The sequence below is a fragment of the Sus scrofa genome, chromosome 15, assembly GCF_054392235.1.
Source record: "Sus scrofa isolate SSC_HxYL_T2T_F1_AM1 chromosome 15, Sscrofa_HxYL_maternal_Yorkshire_Landrace_v2.0, whole genome shotgun sequence".
Lineage (NCBI taxonomy): Eukaryota > Metazoa > Chordata > Mammalia > Artiodactyla > Suidae > Sus > Sus scrofa.
The window spans coordinates 141,755,466-141,769,264 of record NC_139397.1 but is presented as its reverse complement, the minus strand read 5'-3'; the positions used below and the strand labels follow the sequence as shown (position 1 = coordinate 141,769,264).

The window sequence follows — 13,799 nt, the reverse complement described above, 5'->3', positions numbered from 1 at the left end:
CTTTTTAAATACTGTGATTGTTATACCAAGACTTTTGCCCTTCCACATAATTTTTACTATCAGTTTGTTGATATCTACAAAGTAGCTTGCAGGGATTTTGACTGGAATTACAATTACTCTATAGATCAGGGTGCAAAGACTTGACATATTAATAATATTGACTCTTCCAATTCATGAACATGGAATCTTTTTTATTTATAGGTGATTATTTATGATTGCTCTCATCAGTATTTCAGTTTTCTGAAAATATATCCTGCAAAAATTTTGATATATTTGTACCTAAGTATTTCACTTTTAGCATTATTGTAAGCAGTATTTTTATAGTTTTAAATTCCATTTGTTCAATGCTTGTATACAGGAAAGCAGTGGATTTTTGTACAGTCTCCTTTATCCTGCGACTTTGCTAAACTCGTTTATTAATTCAAGGGGTATTTCTGTAGATTCTTTGAAGTCTTCTGTGTAGATGATTATGTTCCAATGAATAAAGGCAGTTTTATTTCTTTCTTTCAAACCTGTATACATCTTTAGCTGAGGCTTCTAGTATGTTACACATATACATGTAGAGCTGATGATGGCAAAGTGACAAAGGTAATGAACTATCCTGAAAGGTGAAAACCTAAGCTTTTATCAGTGGAAACACTGAGGAGTGCATCACAAACCTATCATCGGCGCCCTGAAGGGAACACAGTAATGCTCTAAGGTTATTCAACACCATAGAACAAACAATATGAATGTATGGGAGCATGAATACTGCACAAAGCATGTAGAAATAGCAAAAACAACCACCTCAAAATGGATATTTCATAGAGATAAATACAAAATCTATATAATAATAAAAAAAATTGAACACAAGGCCCAGAGGTTGCACACTTCACAAGAATCTGCTTAGATTCTGCCCCCAGAATCTCCTGAGAATATTTCTTTTCATAGCTCAGAGTATTTGTATTTGAACAAGATTACCTTGTAAAGTTTAAGGCTTTGAAATCTCAAGTGAAATTTAGCATCAATTTCACCATCAGAAAAAATTAAATTTATTGTAGAGATGATAGATAAACAGCAAGTAATAGTCAGTAGGCTATTGAATATATCCATTTCTTCGGTCCTCTCTCTGTTATTGGCAACGGGGTTACTAGGGCTGATAAGAGTTGCTTTGAACAACCAAATGTTACACCAGTTGGATGTACTTTAAAATATATATCGTGCTGTATTGTCTTTAAGTACAAAGACCCCTCCAATCATGTCACCTAAGGATCATTTCACCCACTGCTTGGCTTGGCCATCAGTCTCTTACCACTCTCTTTGGCAACACTGAGGTAGACACCTTTTCTTTGCGGAGGGGAAATCCATGGTTTGTTGCCTTTGCCAATCATGAAAATGCTGGCAGGTTGGGTGATGAAGCTGCTGCCACTGACAATTTTTACATGAACCACTTCAAAAGAACTAGGATGTCACACCAGTTCTTCCCAAGTTAACACCTCCAGTCACTTTACACGGTGTCAATCTTGATGAAATCACTAATCTTGCCGCTCTCCAAACCGATCTGAATGGTGTCACGCATCTTGCTGAGGGGATCAGAGCAACAGATGCTATGAACATCATTGTCACCCGCTGTGGGATTCCTTCTGTGCCCACAAAGTTCCTTCTCCCGTTGCATGACTTGCACACTTGCCCTCCTCAGATGTAATACAATGAACAGAAAAGTGACCCTTCATATTGTAGATCAGACCCAAATCCTCTTCTGTCTTATCAATACTGATAATGACCATAACACTAGCAAGTTTGGTTATTTACATCAGTGCAGACCTTGCCATCAATCTTAACGCACTGCTGCAAGCAGACCTTCCTTAGGCTGTCTCCTGTAAGGGCATACTTAAGTGTGTTCCTCAGGAAATGATGAGAGACATTCTCTGTTGGCGGATGGGTTCTCTATCAGTGGATGGATGAGGAGCCAACACACTAGTCAGTTCAGCCAAACGTCTAGTCTTCTGGAGCTGATACATATTTCAAGTGCTTGGGACTAGAAGCCACAGCTGTGCCAGGCACAAAAAGAGCCATACTTGTTTGTTTCATAAAGGGATAGATTTAGCTCTCTTACACTTTATTGGCTGGGTGGTCAAATCAACTTAAAAATCTTAAAAGTTTAATCTCCACATGCATTGAAGATAAAGATGTAATAAAAATACTTTGATTATACATACTATATTTTAAAAATTGAACCCAACAGAAACTCTAGCTAAATTATTTTTTTAAAGAACTTATTAGGAGTAGTTCCCTGATGGTCTAGTGGTTAGGACTAGGTACTTTCACCACTGCAGCTGGGGTGTAATCCCTTGTCTGGATACTGAGATCCCACATCAAGCCACTGAATATGGCATCCAAAACATAAATGAATGAATGAATGAATAAATAAATATTTTTAGAAGAATTTATTGTTAAGATATGGAGAAAGCTCTTTTCTTCTCTGAGACCCAATGGATTTTTAGCTATTCCTACCTAAAAATCCACTGGGTGTCAGAGAAGAGAAGAGCTTGGATCTCAGCCAAGATCCAGGTAGCAGAAATTAATGGATAATTTCCTCAGTGTCTTCAATGCTAAGAAGAATCAATCTTCTCCATTTTATTTTTCACTCCTGAGTTGCTTAGGTAAAAATTTATATGGTCCATGAAGAGAGTTCGGTCCGTCCTCTGGATTCATGTGTTCCTCAAATTCAACCAATTATGAATCAAAAATATTCAGAAAAAAAAATTCAAGAAAGTTTCAAAAAGCAAATCTTGAATTTGCTGTGTACTGGCAACTATTTTACATAGAATTTACATTGCATTAGGTGTTATAAGAAATCAGTATATGTACAGAAAGATGTGCATAGGTTATACGTAAATACTATGCAGTTTCATTTAAGGGACTTAAGCATCTATAGATTTTGGCATGTTACAGTTCCCTGCGCCAAACTCATTAGACTATATTGATAAAATTATTAATTAGTCTTTATGAGTGAAAAAATAGATTTTTAATAAAGGGACTAAAATTATGAGGCTCCCTTGTTACAGCAGTCAACTTTTTTTTTTCATTTAATACAAATGCGTATGACATAGGGTTATTGTGGGACTTAAACGCAGTAAAGTAAAAAACGTAACAGAGTCCCCAATGCATATGAAGACCTGAATAAATATTAATTGCTATGACTAGGTAATCTATGTTTAGCTGAACAGGAAGGAAACAAATCATATTTAATTATCTCCCAAAATATTTTTAGAATTCATTTGTCTAAATAAATTTTTACCTAATTCCTTTAAAATATGTCTTTAGGCTTAAAGTTACTGATCTTAACTTGAAGTATCAAAGAGAATAGAGTATTTTTTTCCCAAATATATCCAAGTATTACATTTCAAATTTAAAAATTAGCATTAAGCTTATCTTACTTCCTTCTAAATATTTATCTAACTAAAAGATCCAGATAGAGATGGGTAATAGTAATTATTAGGAGGAGTTCCCATTGTGGCTCGGGGAGATGAATCTGACTAGTAACCCTGAGGATACAAGTTTGATCTCTGGCCTCCCTCAGTGGGTTAAGGATCTGGTGTTGCCGTGAACTGTGGTATAGGTCACAGACGCAGGTCAGATCTGATGTTGCTGTGGCCGTGGCATAGGTTGGCAGCTGCAGCTCCAATGTGACCCCCTAGCCTGGGAATATCCATATATGTAGGTGTGGCCCTAAAAAAGCAAAAAAAAATTAAGAGAAATGGGGAGTTCCTGTCGTGGCACAGTGGTTAACGAATCTGACTAGGAACCATGAGGTTGCAGGTTCGATCCCTGCCCTTGCTCAGTGGGTTAAGGATCCGGCGTTGCCGTGAGCTCTGGCGTTGCTCCCAGAGCAACGCGTTGCTGTGGCTGTGGCGTAGGCTGGCAGCTACAGCTCCAATTCGACCCCTAGCCTGGGAACCTCCATATGCCACGGAAGCGGCCCAAGAAATGGCAAAAATACAAAAAAAAAAAAAAAAAAAAAAAAAAAATTAAGAGAAATGGATGCGAAAATTAAAAATAAGTCATATTAAAGTGTCTTCTGCCCTTTAAACTCATACCATGATTACAGCATTTTAAGAAAAGATGAAACAAAAATAAGCTCTCTCAAATCAGCAACTTCAGTATTTTCATGAGCAGCTTGCTAAGAAAAAACTTCAAGCCAACATTTTTTGTCAAGCAGTCATAGTTAATTCCAGGCTATTTGCCTAGAATCTCTGAAAATAATTACTTTTGTTCTTCATCACCTCATTTCAGAGCACTGGAAAGAGGGGCACCTGATCAGAAGGTTGGCTTGGGTGGAGTGATCCATTTTCATACCATACAAGAAATTAGACTCCGAGGTAAACAGATCCAAGTTCCTAATTCAACCTCCATGTCTGAGAAATATAAGTTTAAGTTCTTTAAAAACAAGTCGGGTCTAATTCTGATTAAGGTGTAGAACTGGGAATAAAATCATGATCTCAATCTGGCTTCATTCACATGGATTTGACGGCTTGCTGACCTCACAAACCTTGTAAGTGCTCCCAAGGGCATGGACCAGGTATTTAATTAGAACAATATGTGGCCATAATCCTACCCTGGGAATTGCTAATACAAAAATATATAAACTACCTAACCCGAAGTACGGCATTTATAATTTTTTCTGCTTATAATATTCCTCGTACCAGTAAAATTAGGATGCTTCACACTTTGTATTCTACCTGAGTCTATAAATGTATTGAGGACAGGCTTGTGTTTTGTTCATGAATCTATTACCATCAAGCATCTAAAACTTGGAACAAAACGTTTATCCAAACTCAGTACTTATTTTTTAATGAGATAAAGCAAATAACCTTTTCAGAGCAATTCCTTTAAATGCAGAGATGAAAGTGAAGCTCCTTAAGAAAAACAATCTTTATTTTTCCTTATTAGAAAGAAATCAATATTTCTTGACTAAGAGAGACCTGGAAATGAAGGCTCTTGCTTGTTAATGCTCTGTTTACATCTCTATGTTGTCTTTCTGCCTAAAATTGAAAGAATTATTTAAAAAGTATTGAACCGTTTCTATGTATTTGTAATAAGTTGCTGATGTTATAAATCTAGTGACTTTGATACAAGTAAGAAGCTCCCAAATCCTAACATGTACCTTAATCTAGATTAAAAAATATTTTTTTATATCTTTTAGCAAAGTCACAGTCTTTTACCCAGGGCAGAGTTATAGCCTTAATGTATTTTATGAGGTTTACCTAGAACATGATTTTAAAGTCTCCAAGGATACCGTGTTCTCTGCAAGGTCACAGTGACATGGAAAGAGAAGCCTGAATGACTAATGGAGAAATGTATTGTGCCTCTGTACAGATTCCTCCATGCGGACTGCTGGATTTAACACTGGAACTAAACACAAAACCAGTTTCTGATTAGATACAATGAAAATGTTTGTTTTGTGTCAGGCACAAACCATCACCCCCAATCCCTGACTTAGCTCATCTTTCTTAGAGCTAGGTGAGGCTTAGCTTTTGTGTTTAAAAAGCTTCCAGTAAAAATTTAAGCCTTTGGTGTCCCAGTTTTCTGGATGACTAATCAAGTAAGTAAACAAACAAGAAATAATGTAGTCAAAATTATTGGAACTCTCTGCTAACTATTTTATTACGTTCATTCTAAGGAAAATGATATTTTAAAAGTTAGTTTTCCAAAAAAAAAGTTGGTCTTCATTCTCAATACTAATCTGCACTGGAATGATTGGTGACTTTTATACTTATGCATTTATATTGTAATAAATGAGTTAGTTCTTTCAACTGGCAATTTAAGCAAATGGTAAGAATCTCCTCGTGGAGTAAATCTTAGATTTTAGGGGTGGGCATGGGTTTCTTGACTATTTGCCAAGCCTTGTCTTTAGCTCTTCTTTCACATAAGATTTCAGACCTTTATATCTACACATAGTATAGAGTTCTGAACTCTAGATCCCAAATTTTCAGCTTTAAATTACTAAAATTTGTTATTTTCTGTTTGATTTTGAAATTACAAAAAAGGTTTTAGATTTCCACCTTTATATGCAGATGAGTATACAGATGTTGTCGAAATATGCATATATTTTAATGGAGTATTTCAAAGTATTTTTTCTTCTTATCTTCTTTCTCCTCTACTTCCCTACTTCTCCCAGTTCCCTGGAACCCACATTAACAATCTACTGAGTAACCTTTTTTTCTTATGCTCAGATAATCATTTTAATTTTATGTATTAATATGTATGTATAAGCATCATGTATGCGTTATATTCTCACATGAACATGCATACAGATACAGGATTTTGTTCATTTTTTTAGATAGAATAATATATATGCAGTTTGTATTTTCTTCAGTCACTCAGCAGTACTTGGAGGAACTCTTTCCAAGTTAAGTGTCAAACAGTGGGATACCAAGGGCAGGGGAGTGGTGAGAGGACTCTTGACTGATGGGGAGAAGTGATATGACTAGAATTACTGGTATATATAGTAATACTAAAACCAGAGTGTCTTGGAGTTCCCGTCGTGGCTCAGTGATTAACGAATCCGCCTAAGAACCATGAGGTTGTGGGTTCGATCCCTGGCCTTGCTCAGGGGGTTAAGGATCTGGCTTTGCCTTAAGCTGTGGTGTAGGTCGCAGATGAGGCTCAGATTCCGCATTGCTGTGGCTGTGGTGTAGGGCGGCGGCTACAGCTCCGATTAGACCCCTAGCCTGGGAACCTCCATATGCCACGGGAGTGGCCCTAGAAAAGGCAAAAAGGCAAAAAATAAAAAAATAAAACCAGAGTGTCTTCTGCTTGAGTGTAATTATTACAGTGAACCCCCTCGTTGCTTTCAGTCAGGTAAATTGTTTCCGTCACCTCTTCTCCCTCTCTCCTTAGTACATTGCCGTAGATAGATGGTGCTCATTCTTTATCTTTATTTGCTACAAAATACTCAAGGGCATGTATGTTTCATGATCTATTAAATTGTTCTCTTACTGAAAGTTATTCTTTTTTTTTTTTTTCTTTCTGGCATTGTTACTTTACTGCCCTAGATTCCTATGTTTCAATGCTCTGGTATTTTTTGTCTGTCAAAAGAAGTCCCAAGGAAGAATTATTTGTCCATATATAGGTATTATTATTCAAGAGAGAGTTCAAGAATATTGTGAAAGGAATTCCTGCTATGCTACGGTGGGTTAAGAAGAATCCTACTGCAGCAGCTTGCATCAGTTGCTGCACAGGTACAGGTTCAGTCCTGGACCAGGAACCTTCATATGACGCAGGTGCGGCCGTTAAGAAGAGGAAAAAAAAAAGGAATAGTTCAGGGCCTATGTCCATATTCTCTGTTCCTTACCAATTATCAATTTGCCAAATCGTATGCCAATAGCATATAATACAATATCTTTATGATATGTTTATATAACTGATAAGGCAAAATATCCATCATTGATTTATATATATGAATACACGTGCGCGCGCGCACACACACACACACACACACACACACACACACAGCCCTAAGGAGCTTTATTTCATTTGTCTTGCCTTACCTCCAGTGTCTGACATATTGTTCTGTAATGCTTGCTGAATGTTCTTGGGGAGGAATTAGAGCCTGAGTGAGTACTAGGATCCTCAAAATTCTAATATGACGAACCATCACAATTAAAAGTTTGGTGGAGTTCTCATTGTGGCTCAGCAGGTTAAGGACCCAAGTAGTATCCACGAGGTTGTGGGTTTGATCCCTGGCCTCATTCAGTGGGTTAAGGATCCGTCATTACAGCAAGCTGCAGGATAGGCCACAGATGTGGCTCAGATCTTGGTGTTGCCGTGGGAACTTGATTTGACCCCAAGCCTGGGAATTTCCATATGCTGCAGGTGCGGCAATGAAAAAAATAAAAAATAAATAAAAGTTTGTCTATTTTATTCTTCCTCTTGAGAATGAGAATGACTGAGTCTCTTCTCTCCTATGTAAGGCTTATCAATTTCTTTTTAAGATTTATTTAGGGTTTTTTGCATCCTTTGATCTGCCATAGGTTTACACAAATCTGAGTCGGAAGCTTATCCACATTGTTATGGTTTTTCACATGAGACTGGGGGTCTCTTACAATTTCTATATTCCAATTGGGCATCTTGCCTTGTAAACAGAAGTAATTATTTTCATTGTTGTGACTAAAGATTACGTTATTCTGCTTTCCTTTTTTGCTTTTAAAAAATTTATTATAAAAAAAAATCTACTTATACATACCACCTTCCCCACACTAAACAGGCAGGCTTCCAAGTTCATTTGAATGGTGTACTGCTGCTTTGCTTGTTTGATAAGATTTCATTAGGGAGCATCTCTTAGACACTTGCAAATCAGACTTTTTCCTTTAACTGTAAATCTCTCCCCGATGTAAAATAATAATAATAGTAATAATATTTGTATGTTTTTCTTGGAATTTTAAAAACACTAGTATGTATAGAATTTTGCACATAATTAGACACTACAAAAACTAAAGCCTAGAGAAAATAATTTTCTTTCTGACTTGACTCTGAGTCAGGAATTCTGAAGTTCAATTCTATACGGCTAAATGTGCTGGCACTTCCTGGTCTGTAATACAAGGCTGGTAGGAATGATGCATTAGAAAATGTTAATTACAAAGCATAAAGAAGTAAAATTTATATATTGTCTAGCAAATATAATCCTTGGCTTTGGCAAGAAGGAAGCAATCATAATGACCAAAAATTCTGTTTTCATAAAAATGACATTTTTATCTTATCTTAGAAAAGATAACAACTAAGAACCCCAGCTCCCACTGAACATTTCCAAATGTAAGTTTGTAGGGAAAATAGCAGGTATAATTACTTTGATCTGCTTTATGATTTTAGATAATTAGGCAATATTGAACAAAGTCTGTAAGTTCTTGGAAGGTTAGTTTCTTCATATTCGAAATTAAATATATAAAAACAAGAATTTAAGCTGAAATTCAGGGACTCAGATTGAAAGTTCGGAAGACTAGGATGCAAAATGTGTAATATTCTAGGGAAAGAGGATTGATAGATTTCAACAAACATTAAAATAGGCTGTGGCTCAAAATATTTCAGAACTACTCTCAGTATATTGGACACTATTTTAAATTGCTCTACCACTGGATTTCATAGTACATTTTAACTGGTTTTAAATAGGGAAAGCAGTTAATTTGTGCTATTGTTTTCAAAGAGTTAATATTTATTGGGGATGTACCATGTTCTAGACATTCTACTGAACACTCTACTCAGGTTATTCAGGCAGTCTTCAGAGTAGAATAAAGTAGGACTTAATACCATTCTCATTTAACGAATAAGGAACTTAAGATTCAGCAAACCCATGTTCCTTTCTCTGGTCATGAAATTTTTACATTGTGGCATCGGAATCTGAGGCCAAGTCTTTCATTGAAGGAAAGTTCTTATGCTCTTAGTGCCTAATGGGTTTGAAGAAGGTATGCTGCAACAATGCCTTTCTGAACTGGAGGGGATGAACAAAATCATAAGTAATCATGGATTTATAACTAATTTATTGAAAAGATAAAATGCTAAATTGGATCCTAACATCATTGGGAGGCCAGGAAAAGCTAGTTAGTTCAACAAATATTTCATGTCACTGATTCTGCCTTAATTCATTATTCAGTCCGCAAAGTCTTTTCAAAACTTTCTCTCATTGAGGTGAAAGTCCCAATTATCAGCAGCTCTTTATAAGGAAAATCCTAGACATTAGTGATTTTGCAGCGTCCCATAAGTGGTAACAGGAGTTCCTCCATGGTTTTAATGCAGCGAAAGAAGCCATGATTGTCTTTGGGAGAATAGAGATAAAATAAAAATAATCCACCTGATCCAAGCTTGGGTACTCATGGAAGATTATATAATGGATAGTATGGGATTGTAAATGAGGGAAAATGCATATGCATTATTATCAGGAGAGGCACTTGGGGTATTATAAATGGATGTAGTAAAATCCTTTTGGAAAGCAATTTGGCAACCTGTCTGAAAAGCTGTAAAAACCTTTATACCTTTTGACCTAGTAATATCTCGCTGGAGAATTTATCCTAAGGAAATAATTCAAAAGAGGAACACGACTATATGCATAAAATTATTAATTATAGCATTAACTCTACCCGTGGAAAAATGGAAACCATGTAAACATCCAACAATAGAAAGGTAGTAAATTATGGGACATTAAAAAAAAAAATCAGCTAGCCATTACAATTGTAATTGTGAATACTGAAGAAACATGAAAAATATATGCATTGGAGTTAACAAAAATAAAGAGGACAAAATTGTAGGTATTTCATGATTAAGTCTTTTTTTAGAGAGATTTACACATGCCTAAAGATTTTAAAGGAAGTAAAAGAAAGCGTAAACAATCATCTATTATAGTAGTGGGACCACAGTGAAATCAGTTCCCTATTGACATGTTTTAATGCTCTTAGCAAATTATATGTAACAACTAAAAAATCAGAAGAAAAGGATATGTGCTACTAAGTGTCATGTGTGTATTCTGTTTCTTCAGTGCTCATCACAGATCTGAGACAAAAGACCTGTATTCATGAATTTGTTTTGCTGATGCTTTTAAACTTGCCCTAAATAATTTAGCCATTTTGAGTTACTGCTTTTTTTTTTAAGATAAGACTGTTACATATGATTTCTTAAATTGCATATATATAGAGAACTTTAAATTATTTCTTGTTTCCTGTTGGACTATTAGCTAACTTCTTAACTGGGTCCCTACTTCAGTATTTCCCACTTTCAAAATGCAATTTGCAAAAATGTGAATACACTGTTTTCTTTCATTTTAAGTTATTTATTGAATATTTAGTTTATGCAGGGCACTGTGGCTCTCTCCTATGTTTACAAGAGAAAATTGCCTTATATTGTAACTAAGGAAGCTAAAAATCCACAGACTTGAACCTTGCTTCTCCCATAAAACCTTCCTTCGCGTAGCCAAGAAGCAGCACTTGCCAACCACACATTCCATCTGCACTTTATCAGATCTGTGCCTTAGCAAGACCAAAACTTTATATAAGCCTAGAAAATCTCCCTTCAGGGGCCTCTAAGTATTTAAGTACTGTCTATGGGTGAAGGATCAACTAAAGCCCTTTCTTCTACTACAAAGCCTTTTCAGAAAATTCCACCCTAATTGATTTCTCCCTCCTTAGAAGTCCTATATCTGTGCAATATGACATCATTTATAATGTTGGTTTGTATTATTATTTCTTTTTTTTTTTTTTTTGTCTTTTTTGCTATTTCTTTGGGCTGCTCCCGCGGCATATGGAGGTTCCCAGGCTAGGGGTCTATTGGATCTGTAGCCCGGGGCCTACGCCAGAGCCACAGCAACGCCAGATCCGAGCCGCGTCTGCAACCTACACCACAGCTCACCGCCACGCCGGATCCTTAACCCACTGAGCAAGGGCAGGGACTGAACCCGCAACCTCATAGTTCCTAGTTGGATTCGTTAACCACTGCGCCACGATGGAAACTCCTGTATTATTATTTCAATCTCAGTTTTGTGTGCTGCTTCTAATTATAAGTCTTAATTTTCAACTAGATTATTAAATCTACAAAGGCAGGGAACAAAAACCCCCGATCTTATAAAAGTAGGTTTAAGTAAGCCTCTACTGCACAGATGTTAATTAAATGATGTGGTGATGTACTTAAGAAACATTTGGCACTGACTTTAAAACTCATTGAGTTCTGGGTCTACCAAACTTCACATAATACTCCCATTATAACACTTTACCCATACATGGAATAATTGTAAAATCATTTTGACTCTGTCTTCCTTTAAAAAGTGAGGTTCTTGGACTCAGAGGTGTGGTCCATGCATCATCTCTTTTTGTATAATCTTTTTTTCTGCTGCACCTGCTGCATATGGAAGTTCCCAGGCCAGGGGTTGAATCAAAGCTGCAGCTGTGACCTACACTGCAGTTTGCAGCAACGCAGGATCCTTAACCCACTGGGCAAGTTCAGGGATTGAATCCACATCTTTACAGAGACAACATCAGGTCCTTAACCTGCTGTGCCAGAACAGGAACTCCTCTTTCTGTATATTCTAAACATGAATATAATTTGCCACAGAGAGGTTCACTGATATTTGCAAAATGTATGCACCAGTTAATTGACTTCATTTTCTTAAAAGGCCTTACTTTTGTGTATTGAAATTGCAAAATAAAAAATAAAAAGCATAGTGTCCTCTTTGAAGCAGTTTAGAAAACAAACAAACAAAAAATTACTTAACTTACCAAAACAACAAATAACACAAGGAAGTAAGAAACATATTTCTCAAAGTCTCACTTTGTGCCTGGATAGGTGTTGTAATATAAATACCTTATTTTAATATGAACAATAATGCCTAAATTTTTGAGAGTTTAATATGTGTGCTAAGAACTCTTTCAAGAGCTTTACATGTAGAATCATACCTAATTCTCACAAGGCTAATGAATAGATACAATCATTCTCCATTGCAGACAGGATTCAACTAAGGCATCAAAGATTTGTAAGTGGAAGTCTTGGTATTTACAATCAAGCAGTTGGACAGTGTAAAAGCTAGAAAAATTAAATTTTTCCAGGTGATAAACTACAAAAAAAGGTGACATTTAATATAAATTTAATTCATTTATAAAGGTGAAGCAGGAGATATTAGTTGTTCCTTGAAATACATGTTTAAAGTATCTTAATTTTCTTTATTAAACTGATGGTGTCATTGAAGCTAGTATATAAATAGATTTTAGAAAATAATTTGATATAAAATGTGAAATAATTGGATTTAGAGTGGTTACTCATGAGTTGTTATGCCTTTCAAAAGGATAAAATAAATGTATATAGCCTGAGTTACTTTTCCAGTACTTAAATATTTCACACTATTTGATAAAACATCAATCTGATAATTGTGGAACAGATATTTTTACAGCTTGATTTAAAATGCACTCAGGGAATGGTATGAATCAGATCATTTACAGAGAATTAATTTATTTGTTCTCTGGAGAGTTGATAAGCAAACACTTTTTTTGTTTTTTAAATCTAGAAAATCTTTCTAGACTTTAAGGAGATAGTTGCTAAGTTGATTTATCTATTTTGTTAGAGGTTGTAAATAACTAAGTAGATCAAGCTGATATCTATTTGACAGTTCCAGTATTTAGTTGACAAAATGAACCTACTTCCCATCATTTTTTGTAACTAAACATATAATTGTGCCCTATGGTGTAAAGTAATTCTAGATATATCTAAAACCAGCATAGTGACCTTTAGTCACTAATGGTTAGAAATTTTGTATTCACTTAAATATATTTAAAGAACAATAAATCACCATGACTTTATTTAATTCTTGATTAAACAATGCTAAGTGATTCACCTTCTTCCCAGCAGTGATACCTTGATTAATTCATCCCCTGGGAAGGAGGCTCAGGATTATTTGAATGAGCTCAACTGTTTTAACTAAAAAGATCAATTGGAGAATGAAAGAAATCTCTTTAGATGAAATGCTAAATATTAACAAACCAGAGAAGAGGAGTTTTGTTGGTGTTTGTTTACTCCTTTCCATGAAGTTCCTGGAGTAACAATGAAGTTTGTCTGATACAACCTGAAAACAAACCTGATTTGGTTATTTTTGGAAAAATTGAGCATGTTGAATACAATGATGGAGTGGAAGTTTCCTGTTCGTTTTCAGTTCCACCCTACCTCTGAGTTTCCTCTTCCAAACTCGAAAAGTTATCACTAATGGGAGAGAGAAAGAAAGAGGGATAAACCTAATACTTGCAGGTGTCAGCATGAGGCAGCATTAAAGACAGCAGTTCCTAGAGTCCGGA

At 35.7% G+C, this 13,799-nt stretch overlaps 1 pseudogene; it reads right to left on the bottom strand.

Annotated features, from left to right (window-relative positions):
• Positions 1-1,256: 1,256 nt before the first annotated feature.
• Positions 1,257-2,055, bottom strand: LOC100512318 (small ribosomal subunit protein eS4-like; annotated as a pseudogene).
• Positions 2,056-13,799: the final 11,744 nt, after the last annotated feature.